At 42.4% G+C, this 12,693-nt stretch overlaps 1 protein-coding gene across 2 annotated transcripts in view; it reads left to right on the top strand.

Annotated features, from left to right (window-relative positions):
* CLHC1 (clathrin heavy chain linker domain containing 1) overlaps positions 1-12,693 on the top strand; it is a 62,170-nt gene that overhangs the window by 5,308 nt on the left and 44,169 nt on the right. The window contains exon 1 of one of the 2 annotated variants that reach the window (XM_004609212.2): positions 7,905-7,985. The exons of the other annotated variant lie outside the window; for it this stretch is intronic. The gene's annotated coding sequence lies outside the window, so the exon portion shown is untranslated. Of the gene's footprint in view, positions 1-7,904; positions 7,986-12,693 lie in introns of those variants that run through there. 2 annotated transcript variants of the gene reach the window in all.

The raw sequence follows: 12,693 nt of genomic DNA, 5'->3' as shown, positions 1-12,693 counted from the left end.
CCACCCCCCTTCCCCTCCCGCCCCAGTGAAGTGGCTTGGATTTTATTTTAATGAACTGGTATTATGATGTGAGGACTCATAGTACTTTGACTTTTTATCTTTTAGTCACTGTCATCCCGTTGCTCATCGATTTGTTTGAGCGGGCACCAGTAACGTCTCTCATTGAGAGACTTATTGTTACTGTTTTTGGCATATCCAATACGCACGGGTAGCTTGCCAGGCTCTGCCGCGTGGGCTCGATACTCTCGGTAGCTTGCCAGGCTTTCAGAGAGGGGTGGAGGAATTGAACTCGGGTCAGCCGCATGAAAGGCGAATGCCCAACCGCTTGCTATCGCTTTTAGTAAACTGCATTATTTATATTCTGTCTCCTTGGTTGATTATGAACCAAGTAGCCAGAGGCTTGATCTTATTTATTGCTGAATCTCTAGATATAAATCTCTTGCTGAATCTCAAGGCCTGGCACTTAAGTACTATGCATTAAATAATAGGTGAATGAATAAATAAAGAAATTGATTTCTTGGGCCTGGGAATGTAACTTAGTGGCAAAGTGTATACTCAGCATATGTAAAATTCTGGTTTTTATCCCTGGCACCACAAAACAAGAGAATTGGTTTCTTATCTGGGAAGACTCTTGATCCTTTTAGGTATTGTTATCTTGTTGGAAGGGGTGGAGTGACAGCACGGCGGGTAGGGCAACTTGCACATGGCTGACCCGGGTTCGATTCCTCTGTTCCTCTCAGAGAGTATCTCACCCGCACAGCAGAGCCTGCCAAGCTCCCTGTGGTCTATTTAATATGCCAAAAATAGTAACAAGTCTTACAATGGAGACGTTACTGGTGCCTGCTTTAGCAAATCGATGAGCAACTGGATGACAGTGACAATGATCTTGTTGGAACTATTTTATGTTTATTTGAAAAACTCGTTTTTTATGGGGCTGGGAAGTTCACCCCAGTGCAGGAGGAGCCCAGATCTATCCCTTCACTGCATGGCCTCCTAGCACCAGCAGGTATAGCCCTAGAGACCGCCAAGCACTGCCAAGGGTTACCCTACTGGCCACCACAGGACCAAGCAGCACCGCAACCCTGGGCTGCCTTCAAACGTAGGGGGCCTCATTGGCTGGTATTACAGGAAGAGTTAGGACTGGCTCCACAGCTCCCTAAATACTGTTTGGGATGCAAATAAAGAAATAATTGAATCTTCTGAGGTCTGCTGCTAGTATCTTCTGTTCATGCTCTCTCTCTGAATCCTCATCCTCAGATTCCTGTTCCCCAAGAAGTGTTGTCTGATTCCTTACAAGCAGCCCCACATTCAAAGTGCAGTTCACATATCCAGCTACTTAACTGTTCTAATTGCAAGACCCTAATGTGTAATCTTATGAAATAGTTCTTCCCCTCTCTATTAGACATGGGAATTCTCCATCTTTTCAATCATTTGCGGTCAAAAACTTGCAGGTCAACTTGATAATGAGGTATTTGTGTACTTGCTCTGCACCTATAAAATAATGACTTCAGTTCTATTGTTAACAACATTACCTCAGTTTTAAATGCACAAAACTTTATCATCACATTTCTCTGCTCTCACACACATCTATCCCCTCAGAAGATCTTTTGTTTTTCTTCTTTCTCTCTTTCTTCTTTCTCTCTTTCTTCTTTCTCTCTTTCTTTCTTTCTTTCTTTCTTTCTTTCTTTCTTTCTTTCTTTCTTTCTTTCTTTCTTTCTTTCTTTCTTTCTTTCTTTCTTTCTTTCTTTCTTTCTTTCTTTCTTTCTTTCTTTCTTTCTTTCCTTTTTTTCTTTTGAGGTGCTCAGGGCTTCCTCCTGGCTCTGCTGAAGGCAGGGCTAGTGGGACCACATGAGGAGCCAGGGATTGAACCAAGATTGGCAGCATGCAAGGCAAATGCTTACCCACTGTACTGTCTCTGCCCTGGGACTTGCTCCTCTTCTACCTCTGCTACTTCTAGGAACATACTTGATTTTTCTCAGGTTTCTGAAAGGTTACCTTGTGAGTGAGACCATTCTTTTTTCTGACAATAGCACCCTCCTACTGTCCTTTACTCTCTACCCTCGTCTGCTTTCCCATATAGTTATTCCCATATGTCGTACAATATGTGCTATTTGCCTCTGTTCACATAATCCCTGTGAGGTTAGGAACTTGATATTTTTTGTTTCAAAGTCAAACCTAGCAGTGTTTAGGGATCACTCCCCGTGGTACTCAGTGTACCTTATGTGGTACTGGGGATTGTGGTATTGGGGACTTTGTTTTGTTTAGTGCTCTGTCTCTAATGTCTAGAATAATGCTGCAGTAGAGTGCCTCCCTCCCAATGTTTATTGAATAAATAAAGTGGAATACAACTTAAGCATAATCCTATATCTTGTTTCTCTGGATTTTTTCTCTGATTTTATTTTTTCCTTTCCAGAGACTAGAATGTGCTTCTTTGCATAAAATACCCCTCTGGAATTTTGTCACCCATTTTCCTCACACAATCTCTCTGCTTTCAGGCAATAGCTCATTTATTATACCCAGTAAGCTTGGCTGAGGACCCTTATAACTTTCTTTCTGTGTCCCTAAATATACAGTATGAATGAATGAATGGAAAGTAAACAATTGGTTTATTTAACTCAGTGACTTTTTTGCTAGATGCCCCAGGGAAGTCACTTCAGTAGTCTTCTATATTGAGAATACCGAAGACAAATGTCTTCTATTTTTTTGTTTCATTTTTGTGCCTGGTGGAACTCAGGGGTTACTCCTGGCTCTGCTCACAGTGATAATTCCTGGTGATTTGGAAAATCATATGGGGTGCTGTGGATGGAAACTGGGTAAGGCTGTATGCAAGGCAAGCTTTCTACCTGCTATACTATTGATCCAGCCCTAACGGATGTCTTCTGACAGATAAGATTTATTGTTCAGTGAGTATTGATTACTAAACAGTCTTTTAAAATACATGTTATTAAAAAATTACTACTGTTAGGGTATGATGCACTAGAGTCCATATGAGTGAAAAAGGTAAATGCAAATGATAGTATTTTGGTTTCTGAGCTTGTCAAATTCATCATAAAAGGGAAGGGAGGATATAGACATAGTCTATAATAAAATGTGACAGGAAGGAAAAGCAGCAATAGCACTTGAGCAAGTTTTTAATTTTTTTATTTTTCTAATTTGAGGGGACATTTCAAACTGAGATTGGGCATTCGTAGGCAAGAAGCACCTTATCTCCTGTATTATCTCTCCAACACTTTTTACTAAATGAATGTGATTTACAACAGTTACCACATTATTTCAGGAACGCAACATACTTTCAATTCTACTACTGCCCCCCAAGTGTCAGCCTTCCACCATTGCTCCAAGGTTCCTTCTTCCTTCCTGCCCACTATAATTTCTCAGGGTGTCTTTCCACTGGAGATCGTATGTCCCCTTGCTTTGTTTCTTTATTTACCACACATGATTGAGATTATCTGGTATTTATCTTTTTCCTTCTGACTCACTTCACTACACTGATATCCTCCAAGGACTGTAAAGAGAGGCTTCTAAAATCTCAGGGCTAGGATGAATGGAGACATTACTGAGACCACTCAAGAAATTCGACAATCAATGGGATGATGATGATGATGATACCCTCCAATAAGTTGTAATGAACTGCAAGATTTCATCCTTTCTCATAATGTATATATGAGAATGCACATTGTCATAATGTCATAATGTCACAATCTCATAATGCACAATGTCATTATCCACTCATCTATATTGTTGAGCACTTGGGTGGTTTCCAATCTTGGCTACTACGAATAATGCTGTGATGATTGTAGGTGTGTATGTATTCTTTTTTTTTCTTTTTTAATGTAGGACTACTGCTGTTTATTCAGCCATTGATTAAGCTGATTGAGCTAGGCATGAACTCCACATTACTTTTTTTTAATTAGATATTCATGAGATAGACCATTACAAAGCTGTTCATAATTGGGTTTCAGCCATACAATGATCCAGCACCCATCCCTCCACCAGTGTACATTGCCCATCACCATGTCCCCCGTTTCTCCACCACCAACCCCAACCCCTCACCCTCTACCCCCAGCCTCCCTCTATGGGAGGCACTTTACTTCTTGTTCTCTGTCTCCTTTTCCTTTTATGCATTATGGTTTGCAATACAGGCGCTAAGAGGTCATAGTGTTTGTTCAGGGCATTCAGTATTTTTATCAGGATGGTAAGGCTGGAGTAGCTTTTCAGTTGGGTGGCAGCTTTGGGGTGTAGATGTGACTGCCGAAGCTTCCCAAAGTACAGGAGGTGAGGGAAGGTAGCCATCCCAACCCTGAGAAAGCCTGGAGATTTCAGTCACAAAACCCTCACACAAAAATTTTCAGCAGATTATATCTTGGTGAGATCGTCCTGAGTGGAGTCAGGCCAGGAATATGGCAGCAATTTGGGATTGTGGAAGCAAGTAGCTGGGGGGGGGGGGGGTCTCTGCTTGGGCAGGCACAGGCCAACCCATTCCCCTCTGATTTACCCCAGTGTGTTCAGCCATGCACGGTCCAAATTTAACTGCAGTTTTTGATCTCTTTCAAGATTTATTCAGGGGTCTCTGAAGCAAGGCCGGTAGTAGAGCTTACAGGGTGGCACTGGAGTTGGTTTGTGGTGGTGACTGCCAGTGCTTTCATGTGTATTGGGAAGTGGGGGGAGGTAGCCCCACCCCAACTCCAAGACAGCCTGGAGATTTCAGTCACAAAACCCACATACCAGAATTTTCAACAGATTATGTCTTAGTGAGGTCTGTCCTGAGACAGTGGAGTTAGGCCAAAGGTATGGCAGCGATTTTGGATTGTAAAAGCAAGCGGCTGCCAGGGGCTCTGTGTGGGCAGGCCCCAGGCCACCTGCCCCTCTTACCCTAGTCTGTCCAGCCGTGTGCAGGTCCGAGTTTATCAGTGCATATATTCTTAAGGAATAATATTTTAGTGCTTTGGGGTTCTGGTATTTTAGTGTTCTTTTCTAGATACCTGGGATAATTGCTGAGTTATATGGATGCTCTCAGTCTGCCCCCATAGCTTGGATTTTTGTCCAGAGAAATAGTACAGGGGTTAAAGTGCTTCCCTCAAATGTGGCGATCCCAGGCACCACATATACATGTCATTCCCTGATCACTGCCAGGAGTGATCCTTGAGTGCAGAGCTGGGAGTAAGCTCTGAACACACCTTGGTGTGGTTCCACCACCCCCCTTCCCCTCCCGCCCCAGTGAAGTGGCTTGGATTTTATTTTAATGAACTGGTATTATGATGTGAGGACTCATAGTACTTTGACTTTTTATCTTTTAGTCACTGTCATCCCGTTGCTCATCGATTTGTTTGAGCGGGCACCAGTAACGTCTCTCATTGAGAGACTTATTGTTACTGTTTTTGGCATATCCAATACGCACGGGTAGCTTGCCAGGCTCTGCCGCGTGGGCTCGATACTCTCGGTAGCTTGCCAGGCTTTCAGAGAGGGGTGGAGGAATTGAACTCGGGTCAGCCGCATGAAAGGCGAATGCCCAACCGCTTGCTATCGCTTTTAGTAAACTGCATTATTTATATTCTGTCTCCTTGGTTGATTATGAACCAAGTAGCCAGAGGCTTGATCTTATTTATTGCTGAATCTCTAGATATAAATCTCTTGCTGAATCTCAAGGCCTGGCACTTAAGTACTATGCATTAAATAATAGGTGAATGAATAAATAAAGAAATTGATTTCTTGGGCCTGGGAATGTAACTTAGTGGCAAAGTGTATACTCAGCATATGTAAAATTCTGGTTTTTATCCCTGGCACCACAAAACAAGAGAATTGGTTTCTTATCTGGGAAGACTCTTGATCCTTTTAGGTATTGTTATCTTGTTGGAAGGGGTGGAGTGACAGCACGGCGGGTAGGGCAACTTGCACATGGCTGACCCGGGTTCGATTCCTCTGTTCCTCTCAGAGAGTATCTCGCCCGCACAGCAGAGCCTGCCAAGCTCCCTGTGGTCTATTTAATATGCCAAAAATAGTAACAAGTCTTACAATGGAGACGTTACTGGTGCCTGCTTTAGCAAATCGATGAGCAACTGGATGACAGTGACAATGATCTTGTTGGAACTATTTTATGTTTATTTGAAAAACTCGTTTTTTATGGGGCTGGGAAGTTCACCCCAGTGCAGGAGGAGCCCAGATCTATCCCTTCACTGCATGGCCTCCTAGCACCAGCAGGTATAGCCCTAGAGACCGCCAAGCACTGCCAAGGGTTACCCTACTGGCCACCACAGGACCAAGCAGCACCGCAACCCTGGGCTGCCTTCAAACGTAGGGGGCCTCATTGGCTGGTATTACAGGAAGAGTTAGGACTGGCTCCACAGCTCCCTAAATACTGTTTGGGATGCAAATAAAGAAATAATTGAATCTTCTGAGGTCTGCTGCTAGTATCTTCTGTTCATGCTCTCTCTCTGAATCCTCATCCTCAGATTCCTGTTCCCCAAGAAGTGTTGTCTGATTCCTTACAAGCAGCCCCACATTCAAAGTGCAGTTCACATATCCAGCTACTTAACTGTTCTAATTGCAAGACCCTAATGTGTAATCTTATGAAATAGTTCTTCCCCTCTCTATTAGACATGGGAATTCTCCATCTTTTCAATCATTTGCGGTCAAAAACTTGCAGGTCAACTTGATAATGAGGTATTTGTGTACTTGCTCTGCACCTATAAAATAATGACTTCAGTTCTATTGTTAACAACATTACCTCAGTTTTAAATGCACAAAACTTTATCATCACATTTCTCTGCTCTCACACACATCTATCCCCTCAGAAGATCTTTTGTTTTTCTTCTTTCTCTCTTTCTTCTTTCTCTCTTTCTTCTTTCTCTCTTTCTTTCTTTCTTTCTTTCTTTCTTTCTTTCTTTCTTTCTTTCTTTCTTTCTTTCTTTCTTTCTTTCTTTCTTTCTTTCTTTCTTTCTTTCTTTCTTTCTTTCCTTTTTTTCTTTTGAGGTGCTCAGGGCTTCCTCCTGGCTCTGCTGAAGGCAGGGCTAGTGGGACCACATGAGGAGCCAGGGATTGAACCAAGATTGGCAGCATGCAAGGCAAATGCTTACCCACTGTACTGTCTCTGCCCTGGGACTTGCTCCTCTTCTACCTCTGCTACTTCTAGGAACATACTTGATTTTTCTCAGGTTTCTGAAAGGTTACCTTGTGAGTGAGACCATTCTTTTTTCTGACAATAGCACCCTCCTACTGTCCTTTACTCTCTACCCTCGTCTGCTTTCCCATATAGTTATTCCCATATGTCGTACAATATGTGCTATTTGCCTCTGTTCACATAATCCCTGTGAGGTTAGGAACTTGATATTTTTTGTTTCAAAGTCAAACCTAGCAGTGTTTAGGGATCACTCCCCGTGGTACTCAGTGTACCTTATGTGGTACTGGGGATTGTGGTATTGGGGACTTTGTTTTGTTTAGTGCTCTGTCTCTAATGTCTAGAATAATGCTGCAGTAGAGTGCCTCCCTCCCAATGTTTATTGAATAAATAAAGTGGAATACAACTTAAGCATAATCCTATATCTTGTTTCTCTGGATTTTTTCTCTGATTTTATTTTTTCCTTTCCAGAGACTAGAATGTGCTTCTTTGCATAAAATACCCCTCTGGAATTTTGTCACCCATTTTCCTCACACAATCTCTCTGCTTTCAGGCAATAGCTCATTTATTATACCCAGTAAGCTTGGCTGAGGACCCTTATAACTTTCTTTCTGTGTCCCTAAATATACAGTATGAATGAATGAATGGAAAGTAAACAATTGGTTTATTTAACTCAGTGACTTTTTTGCTAGATGCCCCAGGGAAGTCACTTCAGTAGTCTTCTATATTGAGAATACCGAAGACAAATGTCTTCTATTTTTTTGTTTCATTTTTGTGCCTGGTGGAACTCAGGGGTTACTCCTGGCTCTGCTCACAGTGATAATTCCTGGTGATTTGGAAAATCATATGGGGTGCTGTGGATGGAAACTGGGTAAGGCTGTATGCAAGGCAAGCTTTCTACCTGCTATACTATTGATCCAGCCCTAACGGATGTCTTCTGACAGATAAGATTTATTGTTCAGTGAGTATTGATTACTAAACAGTCTTTTAAAATACATGTTATTAAAAAATTACTACTGTTAGGGTATGATGCACTAGAGTCCATATGAGTGAAAAAGGTAAATGCAAATGATAGTATTTTGGTTTCTGAGCTTGTCAAATTCATCATAAAAGGGAAGGGAGGATATAGACATAGTCTATAATAAAATGTGACAGGAAGGAAAAGCAGCAATAGCACTTGAGCAAGTTTTTAATTTTTTTATTTTTCTAATTTGAGGGGACATTTCAAACTGAGATTGGGCATTCGTAGGCAAGAAGCACCTTATCTCCTGTATTATCTCTCCAACACTTTTTACTAAATGAATGTGATTTACAACAGTTACCACATTATTTCAGGAACGCAACATACTTTCAATTCTACTACTGCCCCCCAAGTGTCAGCCTTCCACCATTGCTCCAAGGTTCCTTCTTCCTTCCTGCCCACTATAATTTCTCAGGGTGTCTTTCCACTGGAGATCGTATGTCCCCTTGCTTTGTTTCTTTATTTACCACACATGATTGAGATTATCTGGTATTTATCTTTTTCCTTCTGACTCACTTCACTACACTGATATCCTCCAAGGACTGTAAAGAGAGGCTTCTAAAATCTCAGGGCTAGGATGAATGGAGACATTACTGAGACCACTCAAGAAATTCGACAATCAATGGGATGATGATGATGATGATACCCTCCAATAAGTTGTAATGAACTGCAAGATTTCATCCTTTCTCATAATGTATATATGAGAATGCACATTGTCATAATGTCATAATGTCACAATCTCATAATGCACAATGTCATTATCCACTCATCTATATTGTTGAGCACTTGGGTGGTTTCCAATCTTGGCTACTACGAATAATGCTGTGATGATTGTAGGTGTGTATGTATTCTTTTTTTTTCTTTTTTAATGTAGGACTACTGCTGTTTATTCAGCCATTGATTAAGCTGATTGAGCTAGGCATGAACTCCACATTACTTTTTTTTAATTAGATATTCATGAGATAGACCATTACAAAGCTGTTCATAATTGGGTTTCAGCCATACAATGATCCAGCACCCATCCCTCCACCAGTGTACATTGCCCATCACCATGTCCCCCGTTTCTCCACCACCAACCCCAACCCCTCACCCTCTACCCCCAGCCTCCCTCTATGGGAGGCACTTTACTTCTTGTTCTCTGTCTCCTTTTCCTTTTATGCATTATGGTTTGCAATACAGGCGCTAAGAGGTCATAGTGTTTGTTCAGGGCATTCAGTATTTTTATCAGGATGGTAAGGCTGGAGTAGCTTTTCAGTTGGGTGGCAGCTTTGGGGTGTAGATGTGACTGCCGAAGCTTCCCAAAGTACAGGAGGTGAGGGAAGGTAGCCATCCCAACCCTGAGAAAGCCTGGAGATTTCAGTCACAAAACCCTCACACAAAAATTTTCAGCAGATTATATCTTGGTGAGATCGTCCTGAGTGGAGTCAGGCCAGGAATATGGCAGCAATTTGGGATTGTGGAAGCAAGTAGCTGGGGGGGGGGGGTCTCTGCTTGGGCAGGCACAGGCCAACCCATTCCCCTCTGATTTACCCCAGTGTGTTCAGCCATGCACGGTCCAAATTTAACTGCAGTTTTTGATCTCTTTCAAGATTTATTCAGGGGTCTCTGAAGCAAGGCCGGTAGTAGAGCTTACAGGGTGGCACTGGAGTTGGTTTGTGGTGGTGACTGCCAGTGCTTTCATGTGTATTGGGAAGTGGGGGGAGGTAGCCCCACCCCAACTCCAAGACAGCCTGGAGATTTCAGTCACAAAACCCACATACCAGAATTTTCAACAGATTATGTCTTAGTGAGGTCTGTCCTGAGACAGTGGAGTTAGGCCAAAGGTATGGCAGCGATTTTGGATTGTAAAAGCAAGCGGCTGCCAGGGGCTCTGTGTGGGCAGGCCCCAGGCCACCTGCCCCTCTTACCCTAGTCTGTCCAGCCGTGTGCAGGTCCGAGTTTATCAGTGCATATATTCTTAAGGAATAATATTTTAGTGCTTTGGGGTTCTGGTATTTTAGTGTTCTTTTCTAGATACCTGGGATAATTGCTGAGTTATATGGATGCTCTCAGTCTGCCCCCATAGCTTGGATTTTTGTCCAGAGAAATAGTACAGGGGTTAAAGTGCTTCCCTCAAATGTGGCGATCCCAGGCACCACATATACATGTCATTCCCTGATCACTGCCAGGAGTGATCCTTGAGTGCAGAGCTGGGAGTAAGCTCTGAACACACCTTGGTGTGGTTCCACCACCCCCCTTCCCCTCCCGCCCCAGTGAAGTGGCTTGGATTTTATTTTAATGAACTGGTATTATGATGTGAGGACTCATAGTACTTTGACTTTTTATCTTTTAGTCACTGTCATCCCGTTGCTCATCGATTTGTTTGAGCGGGCACCAGTAACGTCTCTCATTGAGAGACTTATTGTTACTGTTTTTGGCATATCCAATACGCACGGGTAGCTTGCCAGGCTCTGCCGCGTGGGCTCGATACTCTCGGTAGCTTGCCAGGCTTTCAGAGAGGGGTGGAGGAATTGAACTCGGGTCAGCCGCATGAAAGGCGAATGCCCAACCGCTTGCTATCGCTTTTAGTAAACTGCATTATTTATATTCTGTCTCCTTGGTTGATTATGAACCAAGTAGCCAGAGGCTTGATCTTATTTATTGCTGAATCTCTAGATATAAATCTCTTGCTGAATCTCAAGGCCTGGCACTTAAGTACTATGCATTAAATAATAGGTGAATGAATAAATAAAGAAATTGATTTCTTGGGCCTGGGAATGTAACTTAGTGGCAAAGTGTATACTCAGCATATGTAAAATTCTGGTTTTTATCCCTGGCACCACAAAACAAGAGAATTGGTTTCTTATCTGGGAAGACTCTTGATCCTTTTAGGTATTGTTATCTTGTTGGAAGGGGTGGAGTGACAGCACGGCGGGTAGGGCAACTTGCACATGGCTGACCCGGGTTCGATTCCTCTGTTCCTCTCAGAGAGTATCTCGCCCGCACAGCAGAGCCTGCCAAGCTCCCTGTGGTCTATTTAATATGCCAAAAATAGTAACAAGTCTTACAATGGAGACGTTACTGGTGCCTGCTTTAGCAAATCGATGAGCAACTGGATGACAGTGACAATGATCTTGTTGGAACTATTTTATGTTTATTTGAAAAACTCGTTTTTTATGGGGCTGGGAAGTTCACCCCAGTGCAGGAGGAGCCCAGATCTATCCCTTCACTGCATGGCCTCCTAGCACCAGCAGGTATAGCCCTAGAGACCGCCAAGCACTGCCAAGGGTTACCCTACTGGCCACCACAGGACCAAGCAGCACCGCAACCCTGGGCTGCCTTCAAACGTAGGGGGCCTCATTGGCTGGTATTACAGGAAGAGTTAGGACTGGCTCCACAGCTCCCTAAATACTGTTTGGGATGCAAATAAAGAAATAATTGGCGAGAGAGATAGCACTGTCGGTAGGGTGTTTGCCTTGCTGACCTGTGCTGACCTGTGCTCAATCCCCAGCATCCCATATGGTCTCCTGGGCACTGCCAGGAGTAATTTCTGAGTGCAAACCTGAAGTGACCCCTGAGCATTGCCGGATATGACCCAAAAAGCCAATAAAATAAGATAAAACAAATATTAATAATAATAATAATAATTTGTTTTTCCAAGGGCCAGGAGGACTAGTCCGCAGTTGGAAGCTCACTGCAATTGGGGGGAGGAGAAAGTTAAGATAGAGAAGGGACCACTATGACAATGATAGTTGGAAATGATCGCTCTGCATAAGAACTGAATTCTGAAAAATTAGGTAAAGGGACAAACATGATAACCTTGCCAAGTACCTGTATTGCAAACCATAATGCCTGAAATGGGGGAGGGCAAGAGGAGGGGGCGCGAAAGAAAAAGAGAGACAGACAGACAGACAGAGACAGAGAGAAAGACAGACAGAGACAGAGAGAGAGAGACAGAGAATGAGAAGAATAGGGTTCTTCAACCCCCACAGAGGCAGACTGGGGCTTGGGGAGTGGTGGGAGGAAGACTGAAGACATTGCTGGTGGAAAAGGGACAGGTGTTGGAACATTGTATGACTGAAAAACAATCATGAACAACTTTGTAACTTTATTTCATGGTGAAAGAAAATAAAGGAAGAAAGAATTGGTTTTTCATTAGCTTTTTCAGCATAAATAAAAGTTCTTAAAATTTTGAAATTGTTTTAGTGTTTATATGGCTTTTAGTAGGTATTTAAAATCACAAGTTGTTGCAGATTGCATTCAATTATATTTCCAAAACATGATAGGCTGATTTAGACACTCATCACCGCATTAATTATAAAAGTGAAAATGTCAGTAGATGAAATGATAAATAAGTTATGGTATATCCTATCATGAAATATTATTGTGAGCACTAGAAGTCAAGGTTTTGAAAATCATATAACAACATGGGAAAGTACTGAGTGAAAAATACTAGGATATATAACTGAGTATTGAGTGTTCACATCTAAATTTTATAAAAATGATTAGGAAATAAAGTAATAGTCATTTTCTTTGGGTATTAGGAATCCAAGTGGGTTTTTAAAATTAATTTTTCTTT

This window comes from Sorex araneus, chromosome X, assembly GCF_027595985.1.
Source record: "Sorex araneus isolate mSorAra2 chromosome X, mSorAra2.pri, whole genome shotgun sequence".
Lineage (NCBI taxonomy): Eukaryota > Metazoa > Chordata > Mammalia > Eulipotyphla > Soricidae > Sorex > Sorex araneus.
The sequence above is the reverse complement of the archived record's forward strand: the minus strand, read 5'-3'. Positions and strand labels throughout refer to the sequence as shown.